The following is a 13,736-nucleotide window of genomic DNA, read 5'->3' as shown; positions in this document are numbered from 1 at the left end:
GATTTGCTTAGAATTCCATGGCATTATTTTATATAATTTTATAGTATGAAGAACATAATTTAACATAGATGAATAAAATAGAAAGGATATTTTCTACAAATGATTTCCCGAGGGAGTGCGCACACGCAGCTATTCTGTGTTGAGCGTATAATAAAGAAACAGGTACTCCTATATGCTTCATTTAGAGTTATTTATGTAACTTGAGTTGTGATACAAACGTTGGGTTATATGTTTAGATATTTAATACATTCTAAGGCTGCATGATGCGACTCTAATGATGATTTGAAAAAATCTGCATGAAAGGCATGCGTTCTGCTTTGTTTATTGCACAGGCTGTACACACTACATCAGTCTCTCACTCAAGCAATTGATAATGTCTTGAATTTCCCATCTGCAGCCCCTTTTTTTGGCCGTAATGGCCCCTAAAAAAAAATCCATGCCTTTTGCGGCCAGTGGCCGTTGTGCCCTTGGGCTGAAAATAATAATTATAATTCCCTTCTCCAGGCTGCATGTAGAAGCACCTCTTACCCGCATGGTTCTCAGTCGTGTGATCGGGTCTTTCTCACAGGCTACAAGTGAAGACAGACACATCGGGGACGCAACTGCGCGCGTCCTTATCCAATTCTGAGGCGCATATTGAAGATGTCCACATTTACTTTTCGTCAGCCAACAAGATGAGTAGGCCTAACGAACAGCAAAAGCACTAGCCTATGTCAATGTACTATCCCCCATAGTACAACAGTTGACTTATTCTGTGCGAGAAATAAATATTCCAAACATAGTCTGGGACAGTTGTGGGATGCGATAGGTTCCAAATTAATACAACCACTAGCATAAAAAAAAACAGTTTTAAACAATGAGGCTGACGCAACAGATGAGAACATTTAGCTTAAAATGTTGATAAACTATTAGGCTATTTCTTCACATTATAAGTTCAGCGATGTGCTCACGGTAGTTGGCAATCAGCACGAATGTTCTATTAGCAGGAAAACATCTAAAAAGTGACCACAAATGTGATAATATATGTAATGCTTTTATTAGAAAGGTGACTGCCTACATGACTCGTGTCCGCCGGTGTGGCAGTAATACGGTCACCGTAACAGCCCTAGCTCTAGCTACAATCAATGAGGCATTGCTTAAGTTTACTACCGAACTAGCTAGTTGGGTAGCCAACGTTACCCCAACAAGACTCTGCCACAACTCAATTTTGAGAATGTATCCTAGCTACATTCTTCCACAAAACATAGCTAGCTAAATAGGCTCAAAGCAGGTTCAAAGGCAATGATAAACTTCGGGAATGTGTCGCACAACTACCTAGCTACCTTACAATGCATGCAATGGGCACAGCGAAACTAGCTAGGTAGGCTACTCAGTAGACCAAGCTACAGTAAGACAAGGTAGACAAATTTCAGACAGGACAAACATTGCATTGATGTCAGAGTCGGAGTATGTTTCACCTTCTGTTATAATCTCCACCCGGCACAGCCAGAAGAGGACTGGCCACCCCCATAGCCTGTTTCTTCTCTAGGTTTCTTCCTAGGTTTTGGCCTTTCTAGGGAGTTGTTCCTAGCCACCGTGCTTCTACACCTGCATTGCTTGCTGTTTGGCGTTTTAGGCTGGGTTTCTGTACAGCACTTTGAGATATCAGCTGATGTAAGAAGGGCTATATAAATAAATTTGATTTCATTCCTCGCTTGTCTGCTCATTACAGAATAGAAGGTTGGAGCATGTTCCACCGCTTGTCCCCTCATTACAGACCAAAGGGTCGGAGCATGTTCCACCGCTTGTCCCCTCATTACAGACCAAAGGGTCGGAGCATGTTCCACCGCTTGTCCCCTCATTACAGACCAAAGGGTCGGAGCATGTTCCACCGCTTGTCCCCTCATTACAGACCAAAGGGTCGGAGCATGTTCCACCGCTTGTCCCCTCATTACAGACCAAAGGGTCGGAGCATGTTCCACCGCTTGTCCCCTCATTACAGACCAAAGGGTCGGAGCATGTTCCACCGCTTGTCCCCTTATTACAGACCAAAGGGTCGGAGCATGTTCCACCGCTTGTCCCCTTATTACAGACCAAAGGGTCGGAGCATGTTCCACCGCTTGTCCCCTCATTACAGACCAAAGGGTTGGAGCATGTTCCACCGCTTGTCCCCTTATTACAGACCAAAGGGTTGGAGCATGTTCCACCGCTTGTCCCCTCATTACAGACCAAAGGGTCGGAGCATGTTCCACCGCTTGTCCCCTCATTACAGACCAAAGGGTCGGAGCATGTTCCACCGCTTGTCCCCTCATTACAGACCAAAGGGTCGGAGCATGTTCCACCGCTTGTCCCCTTATTACAGACCAAAGGGTCGGAGCATGTTCCACCGCTTGTCCCCTCATTACAGACCAAAGGGTCGGAGCATGTTCCACCGCTTGTCCCCTCATTACAGACCAAAGGGTCGGAGCATGTTCCACCGCTTGTCCCCTTATTACAGACCAAAGGGTCGGAGCATGTTCCACCGCTTGTCCCCTCATTACAGACCAAAGGGTCGGAGCATGTTCCACCGCTTGTCCCCTTATTACAGACCAAAGGGTCGGAGCATGTTCCACCGCTTGTCCCCTCATTACAGACCAAAGGGTCGGAGCATGTTCCACCGCTTGTCCCCTCATTACAGACCAAAGGGTCGGAGCATGTTCCACCGCTTGTCCCCTCATTACAGACCAAAGGGTCGGAGCATGTTCCACCGCTTGTCCCCTCATTACAGACCAAAGGGTCGGAGCATGTTCCACCGCTTGTCCCCTTATTACAGACCAAAGGGTCGGAGCATGTTCCACCGCTTGTCCCCTTATTACAGACCAAAGGGTCGGAGCATGTTCCACCGCTTGTCCCCTCATTACAGACCAAAGGGTCGGAGCATGTTCCACCGCTTGTCCCCTTATTACAGACCAAAGGGTCGGAGCATGTTCCACCGCTTGTCCCCTCATTACAGACCAAAGGGTCGGAGCATGTTCCACCGCTTGTCCCCTTATTACAGACCAAAGGGTCGGAGCATGTTCCACCGCTTGTCCCCTCATTACAGACCAAAGGGTTGGAGCATGTTCCACCGCTTGTCCCCTCATTACAGACCAAAGGGTCGGAGCATGTTCCACCGCTTGTCCCCTCATTACAGACCAAAGGGTCGGAGCATGTTCCACCGCTTGTCCCCTTATTACAGACCAAAGGGTCGGAGCATGTTCCACCGCTTGTCCCCTCATTACAGACCAAAGGGTCGGAGCATGTTCCACCGCTTGTCCCCTTATTACAGACCAAAGGGTCGGAGCATGTTCCACCGCTTGTCCCCTCATTACAGACCAAAGGGTCGGAGCATGTTCCACCGCTTGTCCCCTTATTACAGACCAAAGGGTCGGAGCATGTTCCACCGCTTGTCCCCTCATTACAGACCAAAGGGTCGGAGCATGTTCCACCGCTTGTCCCCTCATTACAGACCAAAGGGTCGGAGCATGTTCCACCGCTTGTCCCCTTATTACAGACCAAAGGGTCGGAGCATGTTCCACCGCTTGTCCCCTCATTACAGACCAAAGGGTCGGAGCATGTTCCACCGCTTGTCCCCTTATTACAGACCAAAGGGTCGGAGCATGTTCCACCGCTTGTCCCCTCATTACAGACCAAAGGGTCGGAGCATGTTCCACCGCTTGTCCCCTTATTACAGACCAAAGGGTCGGAGCATGTTCCACCGCTTGTCCCCTTATTACAGACCAAAGGGTCGGAGCATGTTCCACCGCTTGTCCCCTCATTACAGACCAAAGGGTCGGAGCATGTTCCACCGCTTGTCCCCTTATTACAGACCAAAGGGTCGGAGCATGTTCCACCGCTTGTCCCCTCATTACAGACCAAAGGGTTGGAGCATGTTCCACCGCTTGTCCCCTCATTACAGACCAAAGGGTCGGAGCATGTTCCACCGCTTGTCCCCTCATTACAGACCAAAGGGTCGGAGCATGTTCCACCGCTTGTCCCCTTATTACAGACCAAAGGGTCGGAGCATGTTCCACCGCTTGTCCCCTCATTACAGACCAAAGGGTCGGAGCATGTTCCACCGCTTGTCCCCTTATTACAGACCAAAGGGTCGGAGCATGTTCCACCGCTTGTCCCCTCATTACAGACCAAAGGGTCGGAGCATGTTCCACCGCTTGTCCCCTTATTACAGACCAAAGGGTCGGAGCATGTTCCACCGCTTGTCCCCTCATTACAGACCAAAGGGTCGGAGCATGTTCCACCGCTTGTCCCCTTATTACAGACCAAAGGGTCGGAGCATGTTCCACCGCTTGTCCCCTTATTACAGACCAAAGGGTCGGAGCATGTTCCACCGCTTGTCCCCTTATTACAGACCAAAGGGTCGGAGCATGTTCCACCGCTTGTCCCCTCATTACAGACCAAAGGGTCGGAGCATGTTCCACCGCTTGTCCCCTCATTACAGACCAAAGGGTCGGAGCATGTTCCACCGCTTGTCCCCTCATTACAGACCAAAGGGTCGGAGCATGTTCCACCGCTTGTCCCCTCATTACAGACCAAAGGGTCGGAGCATGTTCCACCGCTTGTCCCCTTATTACAAACCAAAGGGTCGGAGCATGTTCCACCGCTTGTCCCCTCATTACAGACCAAAGGGTCGGAGCATGTTCCACCGCTTGTCCCCTTATTACAGACCAAAGGGTCGGAGCATGTTCCACCGCTTGTCCCCTTATTACAGACCAAAGGGTCGGAGCATGTTCCACCGCTTGTCCCCTCATTACAGACCAAAGGGTCGGAGCATGTTCCACCGCTTGTCCCCTCATTACAGACCAAAGGGTCGGAGCATGTTCCACCGCTTGTCCCCTCATTACAGACCAAAGGGTCGGAGCATGTTCCACCGCTTGTCCCCTCATTACAGACCAAAGGGTCGGAGCATGTTCCACCGCTTGTTCCCTCATTACAGACCAAAGGGTCGGAGCATGTTCCACCGCTTGTCCCCTTATTACAGACCAAAGGGTCGGAGCATGTTCCACCGCTTGTCCCCTCATTACAGACCAAAGGGTCGGAGCATGTTCCACCGCTTGTCCCCTCATTACAGACCAAAGGGTCGGAGCATGTTCCACCGCTTGTCCCCTTATTACAGACCAAAGGGTCGGAGCATGTTCCACCGCTTGTCCCCTTATTACAGACCAAAGGGTCGGAGCATGTTCCACCGTTTGTCCCCTTATTACAGACCAAAGGGTCGGAGCATGTTCCACCGCTTGTCCCCTCATTACAGACCAAAGGGTCGGAGCATGTTCCACCGCTTGTCCCCTCATTACAGACCAAAGGGTCGGAGCATGTTCCACCGCTTGTCCCCTTATTACAGACCAAAGGGTCGGAGCATGTTCCACCGCTTGTCCCCTCATTACAGACCAAAGGGTCGGAGCATGTTCCACCGCTTGTCCCCTCATTACAGACCAAAGGGTCGGAGCATGTGAACTCATCCAGAGCAGTTCACACTCACACATGGTGTCTCAGCGGGGTTGTTAAGAGTGGCAGGGGACCAACACCTGCACTACACCACCAACCCAGCACTGAACTCAACATTGTTACATCCAACTAGGCACCTTTAATCAATTCAGTTCCCCATAATGGAGAGTTACCCATCTCTCTCACTAACAAGGTTGTTTGTTTTTTACTTGATTTTTTTACTTAAAATGGTTTAGGAGATGGAAACAGATTGTCTATTACTACCTTATTAAATAATCACCTAATAGATATATTTGTATTAGGACTTATTGAATTATGTGTGACTAGTACGTATCCAACCTCCCCACCCCCACTTCAACGATCACTGAACCACCACTTACAAAGGTACAAAAACGTTTAGGTTAACTTGGTCAGAACCCCCCCCCCATCACCAAGACCCCTATAACAGAGCCTGAGGACCCACCCTTAGGCTCCATAGTAGCCCTCAACGTTCAGCCCATCCCCCCGTGCTGTTTCCAGCCCTCATTAGTGAGTCTGGCTGGTGGTCTGTCTCCCTTAGCCTCATTCTGAGTGGCCATTAGCCTGTCCCTTATGGACCGTACAGTGCTCTTAATAACTCGCAGGTTGGCGTTCATTGGGATGACTCATGTACTGGAGGCAGCTTTGTAAGGTAGTCTCTCTCTGGCACTGGCACAAAGCCATACAATCTGATTTTAAACCAAACCTTAACCCTAAACCTAACCCTAGCTCCTAACCCTAACCCTGAATCTAACCCTAGCTCCTAACCCTAACCCTGAAACTAACCCTAGCTCCTAACCCTAACCCTGAAACTAACCCTAGCTCCTAACCCTAACCCTGAAACTAACCCTAGCTCCTAACCCTAACCCTAAACCTAACCCTAAACCTAACCCTAGCTGAGCTAACCTTATGCCTAACTCTAACCTTAAATTAAGACCAAGAAGCGATATATATATATATATACAGTACATATGGACGATATAATGCTCTTTAATCATTTGTCATTTGTTATTCTTATTTCTTACTTTTTTTGTTTGTTGGAATTTTCTCAAAACTGCTTTGTTGGTTAAGTGCTTCTAAGTAAGCATTTCACTGTAAGGTACAATTTTATTTTATTTTGATATGAACGATATATAGCCAATTTTGACTTTGTCACTGGCCCATCTAGTGGAAATCGCTCAGCTCTGCCTCCATGACAAGATTCCTCCCAATAAACATCAACCAGTCAGATCAAACATCAGACCAGTCAGATCCGGTCCTAAACAGACCTGATCATTTAAAAAAAAAAGGGGGACCCGGACCCGAACGAACCCGAGAACAATCAGACCAAGACCTAACCCATACCCTAATGGGTCCGGTTCTAGACCAGGCCCGATTGAACACGAGTGACAAAAAATATATGTTTATCAGCCAAGTTGCTTTTCTGGTTAACGAATAGGTCTTTATATGTTGGCTAGGCCTTCTATAAGTCAATACATTATAAATGCTTATTAGCATAAAATAAATATGCTATAGGCTATGCAGTCGTGGTTGGGTCCTTTCGAGTCTATCAGCTCTAGTTACATAGACTCGAGACCTGATGACAATCAAACAGGATCCGACCTGGACCCGACCTGGACTAGAGGGAAAAGTTAGAATTTTGGACGTGTCACGGGTATTCAGGTTCGGGTGGACCCGTGAAGACCTCTTGTAGCACGACAACCTACTACTGTAATGTACACAAAGGCAGCCATTGGCCTGTGGTTGATCGCAAGTTCAGGTGAGATACAGAGGTACACTGTGGCCAGTGTTTCTGTGCAACACTGCAGTCGTGAAACACGGATGGATCAAGACAGGGCATGTAGTATTTATGTAATAGTTGAAATGTGTTCGGGACAATAATTTTGTTATTGTCGACATATTATGACATGCGTATCTTCATTGTGTTTCTCTGCAAAACTGTGGCCACTCTCTATTCTTAAAGCTCGGCTCATGTTGCTCGTATGCCATGCCAGCAATTTGAGGAAAATCTAATTCTAACAAGTATGTCATTTCTCAATTGTTACCAAAGTGCTTTTGACAAGGTTCAACTGGGAATGATCCAGACTTTTGGTCCGTCAACAAAAGAGTATTAGCATTGAAAATATTTGCGTAAGCTAATATTTTGCACATTTTCACTTTTGAGGGTGATGTACTTTGAACTTGAATAACATAGTCAGCTATGCAGTAAACACAACTCATGGTTGCAAATTACATTACAATACATCGCTTTTTTTTATTTATTTCAGGCTTATCCACAAATTACATATAGCCAGTTTCTCATGGTATTATCAGAATTGACCTATTTGAAGCAATATTTGTACATTTTATGTATATTTGGGGACATTATATACAACTCACAGTAGTGGTGTAGAGCAGTGCCCTGTCCAACCCAGGGTGAGGGGTGGTAGAGCAGTGCCCTGTCCAACCCAGGGTGAGGGGTAGTAGAGCAGTGCCCTGTCCAACCCAGGGTGAGGGGTGGTACGGCAGTGCCCTGTCCAACCCAGGTTGAGGGGTAGTAGAGCAGTGCCCTGTCCAACCCAGGTTGAGGGGTAGTAGAGCAGTGCCCTGTCCAACCCAGGTTGAGGGGTAGTAGAGCAGTGCCCTGTCCAACCCAGGGTGAGGGGTGGTACGGCAGTGCCCTGTCCAACCCAGGTTGAGGGGTAGTAGAGCAGTGCCCTGTCCAACCCAGGTTGAGGGGTAGTAGAGCAGTGCCCTGTCCAACCCAGGGTGAGGGGTAGTAGAGCAGTGCCCTGTCCAACCCAGGGTGAGGGGTGGTAGAGCAGTGCCCTGTCCAACCCAGGGTGAGGGGTGGTACTGCAGTGCCCTGTCCAACCCAGATTGAGGGGTAGTAGAGCAGTGCCCTGTCCAACCCAGGGTGAGGGGTAGTAGAGGTGTAGAGCAGTGCCCTGTCCAACCCAGGGTGAGGGGTGGTAGAGCAGTGCCCTGTCCAACCCAGGGTGAGGGGTAGTAGAGCAGTGCCCTGTCCAACCCAGGGTGAGAGGTGGTAGAGCAGTGCCCTGTCCAACCCAGGGTGAGGGGTGGTAGAGCAGTGCCCTGTCCAACCCAGGGTGTGGGGTAATAGAGCAGTCCCAGTTTTCGTCCTTTGCTTCCTCTCTCTCTCTCCTCTGGTCCTCTCTTTCCCTCTGCCTACCACACACCACAGCCTTGGGACGCACCCATTCACACTCCTCTGGTCCTCTCATTCCCTCTGCCTACCCCACACCACAGCCTTGGAACGCACCCATTCACACTCCTCTGGTCCTCTCATTCCCTCTGCCTACCCCACACCACAGCCTTGGAACGCACCCATTCACACTCCTCTGGTCCTCTCATTCCCTCTGCCTACCACACACCACAGCCTTGGGACGCACCCATTCACACTCCTCTGGTCCTCTCATTCCCTCTGCCTACCACACACCACAGCCTTGGGACGCACCCATTCACACTCCTCTGGTCCTCTCATTCCCTCTGCCTACCCCACACCACAGCCTTGGGACGCACCCATTCACACTCCTCTGGTCCTCTCATTCCCTCTGCCTACCCCACACCACAGCCTTGGAACGCACCCATTCACACTCCTCTGGTCCTCTCATTCCCTCTGCCTACCCCACACCACAGCCTTGGGACGCACCCATTCACACTCCTCTGGTCCTCTCATTCCCTCTGCCTACCCCACACCACAGCCTTGGGATGCACCCATTCACACTCCTCTGGTCCTCTCTTTCCCTCTGCCTACCACACACCACAGCCTTGGGACGCACCCATTCACACTCCTCTGGTCCTCTCATTCCCTCTGCCTACCACACACCACAGCCTTGGGACGCACCCAACCACACTCCTCTCTCTCTCTCTCTCTCTCTCTCTCTCTCTCTCTCTCTCTCTCTCTCTCTCTCTCTCTCTCTCTCTTCCTCCCGCATGTTCCTTCCCCCTTTATTTCTCTTCCTTTTTCTCTTTCTTGCTCTTGTTCTGTCACCCCCCCTCTCTCTCTCTCTCTTGTTCTGTCAACCCCCCCCCCCCCCCCCTCTAGCTCTCAACCCCTGTCAACCCCCCCCCCCCCTCTAGCTCTTCTCCAAGGGGATCTGTGAGCAGAGTGAAGGCTCTCGAGTGCTGTGAGAGGCTGACTGCTCTGAGCACACTCCCCAGGCTCTCCGGGCGTTCCTCGCTCCCCCCGCCAGTACAATACAGAACTATACCGTAGCACACACCATACCACAGTGTCTCGGTTGCGACCTGCCTGCTTGACTGCCTGCCAAGTTTTCTGAGGGAGGGAGGGAGGGAGAGGGAGAGGGAGAGGGAGAGGGAGAGGGCGGGCGATGGGGTAGGGAGATGGCTTGTGAGAACTAGAGAGGAAGCTATACTCCGAGGGACAGAGATCAAGAGATAGATAGGTACTTTTCCTCAGTTTCCTCACCTCTGTGATGACACCCATTGGACACAGCTTAACCCTGTCCTCCTCCTGCCGGTCATCATCCTGCCTGTCTTCCTCCTGCCTGTCTTCCTCCTGCCTGTCCTTCTCCTGCCTGTCCTCCTCCTGCCGGTCATCATCCTGCCTGTCCTTCTCCTGCCTGTCTTCCTCCTGCCTGAGATCAGTGGCCCCCCTGATGGCAGTCCAGGAGAACCTAGCCTCTCCGGCTCAGTTTTAGCAGCATAATGGAGCCTGTTCTTCAGGGGATAGTACAGCATGGACAATTCCGGCAATATCCGAAGCCTCAGCCAGGAGAAAGGTAAGAGGAGCCATTCACATGTTGTACTTCCGCACGGCCAAAAGTAGGCCAACGCGCGGCGGGAAGTTGCTTGTTGTTTGGAGGAGGGGTGGGGGTGGGCGGACAAAGCAGAGAGGAGTTTAATCGTTTGTCAAATGCTCCCTCTTTCTTCTTCTCTCTTTCTCTCTCCTCGTGACAATTCAGATAGAATCCATTGATTTTCTATTATTAATCACCTGTTATTTGTTTATTTGCTCATGCTCACTTTCTCTCATTTGTGGAAGACAATGAGACCCTCTTTTTTTACACGGCTCCACTCATATGAATATCTGGTGTGCAGGCGCTTCATGTGGGAGACCACCGGATAAATCTGTTCAATGGGTTCCATTCTGAAATAGCAGGTGCATTTCGTATTGATTGCCTCAGAGGACCGTAATCTCTCTTGGCCAGAGTCCGGTTTCTCTTCTGTGTGCGCTGGCAGGCTCGTGTACTTTATGAGATGGAGATGAGGACGAGGACTGTGGATTTGGGACAGATGTGAGAGTGATGTTACGCTCGTCGTGTTCAGACCCAGATCAACGGCTCTTTGAAATCCTTTTGTTGTCCTGTTTTGGTGCTCCAGTTCATTATAAATTGTGTGCAGTTTTGAAGATGTTGTCGCTAGTCTTGTTAAGTCACTATATCCACTTAAAAGATGATCACCTGGAAGGAAGTGCACTACAGCGTTACACAAGTTTGCAAAAGTCACATTTCACCCACAATGAAAGAAAATACACAATGGTAAGAGGGGAAGAATGAAGTCATCTATTTTTGACAACTCTGTCTCCAAAAGGAGCTTGTCCTTCCCTCAACCCTTCCCACACCTTCTCTTCCCTGCTCCCTCCCCCCAAGCCCCGGTAACCATAGCATGGGTAATTAGCGGCAGCTCACCCTGGCACAGAGGAACCAGTACAGCGACGGCGGAGGCAGCAGCTGTGTGGGCCAACAGAGGCACATGGCGCTAACACAGTGGAGCGCTAATCAGCTTTTCAACATTACAGCAAAACGGACCACTAATGCCAATGTTCCACATGTAGGAAGTGCCACAACGTGATGCAAGTGCTACTTTGTCCCTAAGCTGACTTTGAAACTGTGAAGCTTGTGCTACGCTAGGGGAGGAGTATTTTTAAATTGCACACAGCGAGACAATCTGTACAGGCGCGGACACAATGGGGTTCATAGCTAGTGGAACATTGCTAACAGATTGTACGTGCTAGCCTTCGAACTGGCAACGCAGCCAATTCTTTTCAAATTTGTACTTCTAGGAACCAATTAGCTGTTTGAAAGCTTTTTTGAGGGATGGGGGGTGTGAGCATGTGGGTCTGGACAGATGAGATGTAGTCATTGTTCTTGGGATGGGGGTGTGAGCATGTGGGTCTGGACAGATGACATGTAGTCATTGTTCTAGGGATGGGGGTGTGAGCATGTGGGTCTGGACAGATGAGATGTAGTCATTGTTCTAGGGATGGGGGTGTGGGCATGTGGGTCTGGACAGATGAGATGTAGTGATTGTTCTAGGGATGGGGGGTGTGAGCATGTGGGTCTGGACAGATGAGATGTAGTCATTGTTCTAGGGATGGGGGTGTGGGCATGTGGGTCTGGACAGATGTGATGTAGTCATTGTTCTTGGGATGGGGGTGTGAGCATGTGGGTCTGGACAGATGAGATGTAGTCATTGTTCTAGGGATGGGGGTGTGGGCATGTGGGTCTGGACAGATGAGATGTAGTCATTGTTCTAGGGATGGGGGTGTGAGCATGTGGGTCTGGACAGATGAGATGTAGTCATTGTTCTAGGGATGGGGGTGTGAGCATGTGGGTCTGGACAGATGTAGTCAGTGTTTGTCATTCATATGTGTATGTTTGTAACTGGTGTAAAAAAAAGCTTTTTGGATATTAAATAGTAGGCTTTGATACAAAAGAGTAGGATTGTAAGCATGTATCTCCTACCTAAAGAACCTATATCCTTTTTTCCTCCTACTTGTCTACTTTTCCTTTATTTTTATTTTACCAGGTAAGTTGACTGAGAACACGTTCTCATTTGCAGCAACGACCTGGGGAATAGTTACAGGGGAGAGGAGGGGGGATGAATGAGCCAATTGTAAAACTGGGGATTATTAGGTGACCGTGATGGTTGAGGGCCAGATTGGGAATTTAGCCAGGACACCGGGGTTAACACCCCTACTCTTACGATAAGTGCCATGGGATCTTTAGTGACCTCCGAGAGTCAGGACACCCATTTAACGTCCCATCCGAAAGACGGCACCCTACACAGGGCAGTGTCCCCAATCACTGCCCTGGGGGATTGGGATATTTTTTAGACCAGAGGAAAGAGTGCCTGCTACTGGCCCTCCAACACCACTTCCAGCAGCATCTGGTCTCCCATCCTGGGACTGACCAGGACCAACCCTGCTTAGCTTCAGAAGCAAGACCAGCAGTGGTATGCAGGGTGGTGTGCTGCTGGCAAAGGAACCAATTAGGAACCAATTAGGAACTAACTACTACTTATCTCCTACCAAAGGATGCTTGTTCTGGAATGTCTATTCGAACACTTGTTTTAGGAGAGTCACAGAAAAGAGATTTCTCTCGTCTGGTCACCTTTTTCTTGTGAACATAACATCTGACCGATTGTTTTATGACCATTCTATGGCCACTTACTCTGACATCACGTATCGACCCCCAGTCTTATCGACAGACTATTCAGCTGTTACAAGCCTCCTTGTCGTACATGTGTTGCAGCCCAAGCTCCACGTTTCACACCGGAGGAGACTAATGATAGTAAACTGTGTTTTAAACCATCCGTGTAACATGCTGCTAGCATTGCCAGTGGGGATGTCATGCAGTTTGACAAGCATACATCCATTGCTATCAGTCTGAACGATTCTCCAAAGTGTTCATGTATTTTTTTTCAATCCGTTTGATATGACTCAGGCAATATATGGGATTTTTTGACAGTTGTGATAGAGGTTTTAAAAGGAGTACAGAGCCTTTTGGCATGAGTTGCTAGGCAACTCTAGGAGTGATACCTATATTTCATGTACCTACAGTCTGCAGGCATGGTACAGTAGAGTGCTGTGTCTGACTGTCATTCATGGCAAATGATATCTCAATATCTGTAAGTTCATTAAATGAACGACCATCTGGTTGTCTCAATGCCTGTCTCATTGAGTACAGTCTTGCTTTCTTTTGCCTGAGCTTCTAACCCTAACCCTCTCCTACAAATGGGAGGGAAGTTGCTCACCACCACCGCAATAGCACTAAAGGATTATTTCATGATTTTTCTATTCCTTCTATCGCTCTCGCTCTCTCGCACACTCTCTCGCTCTCTTGCTCTCTCTCTCTGTCTCCCTCTCTCTCTGTCTATCTCTCTCTGTCTCTCTCTTAGGTTCCCTCTCTCTCCCTGTCTTTCTCTCTGTCTCTCTCTCTCCCTGTCTCTCTGTCTCCCTCGCTCTCTCTCCCACTCTCGTTCTGTCTCTCTCTCTGTCTCTCCCCCTCTCT

This window comes from Salvelinus namaycush, unplaced genomic scaffold (assembly GCF_016432855.1).
Source record: "Salvelinus namaycush isolate Seneca unplaced genomic scaffold, SaNama_1.0 Scaffold324, whole genome shotgun sequence".
NCBI lineage: Eukaryota > Metazoa > Chordata > Actinopteri > Salmoniformes > Salmonidae > Salvelinus > Salvelinus namaycush.
This window is presented reverse-complemented; position numbering follows the sequence as displayed.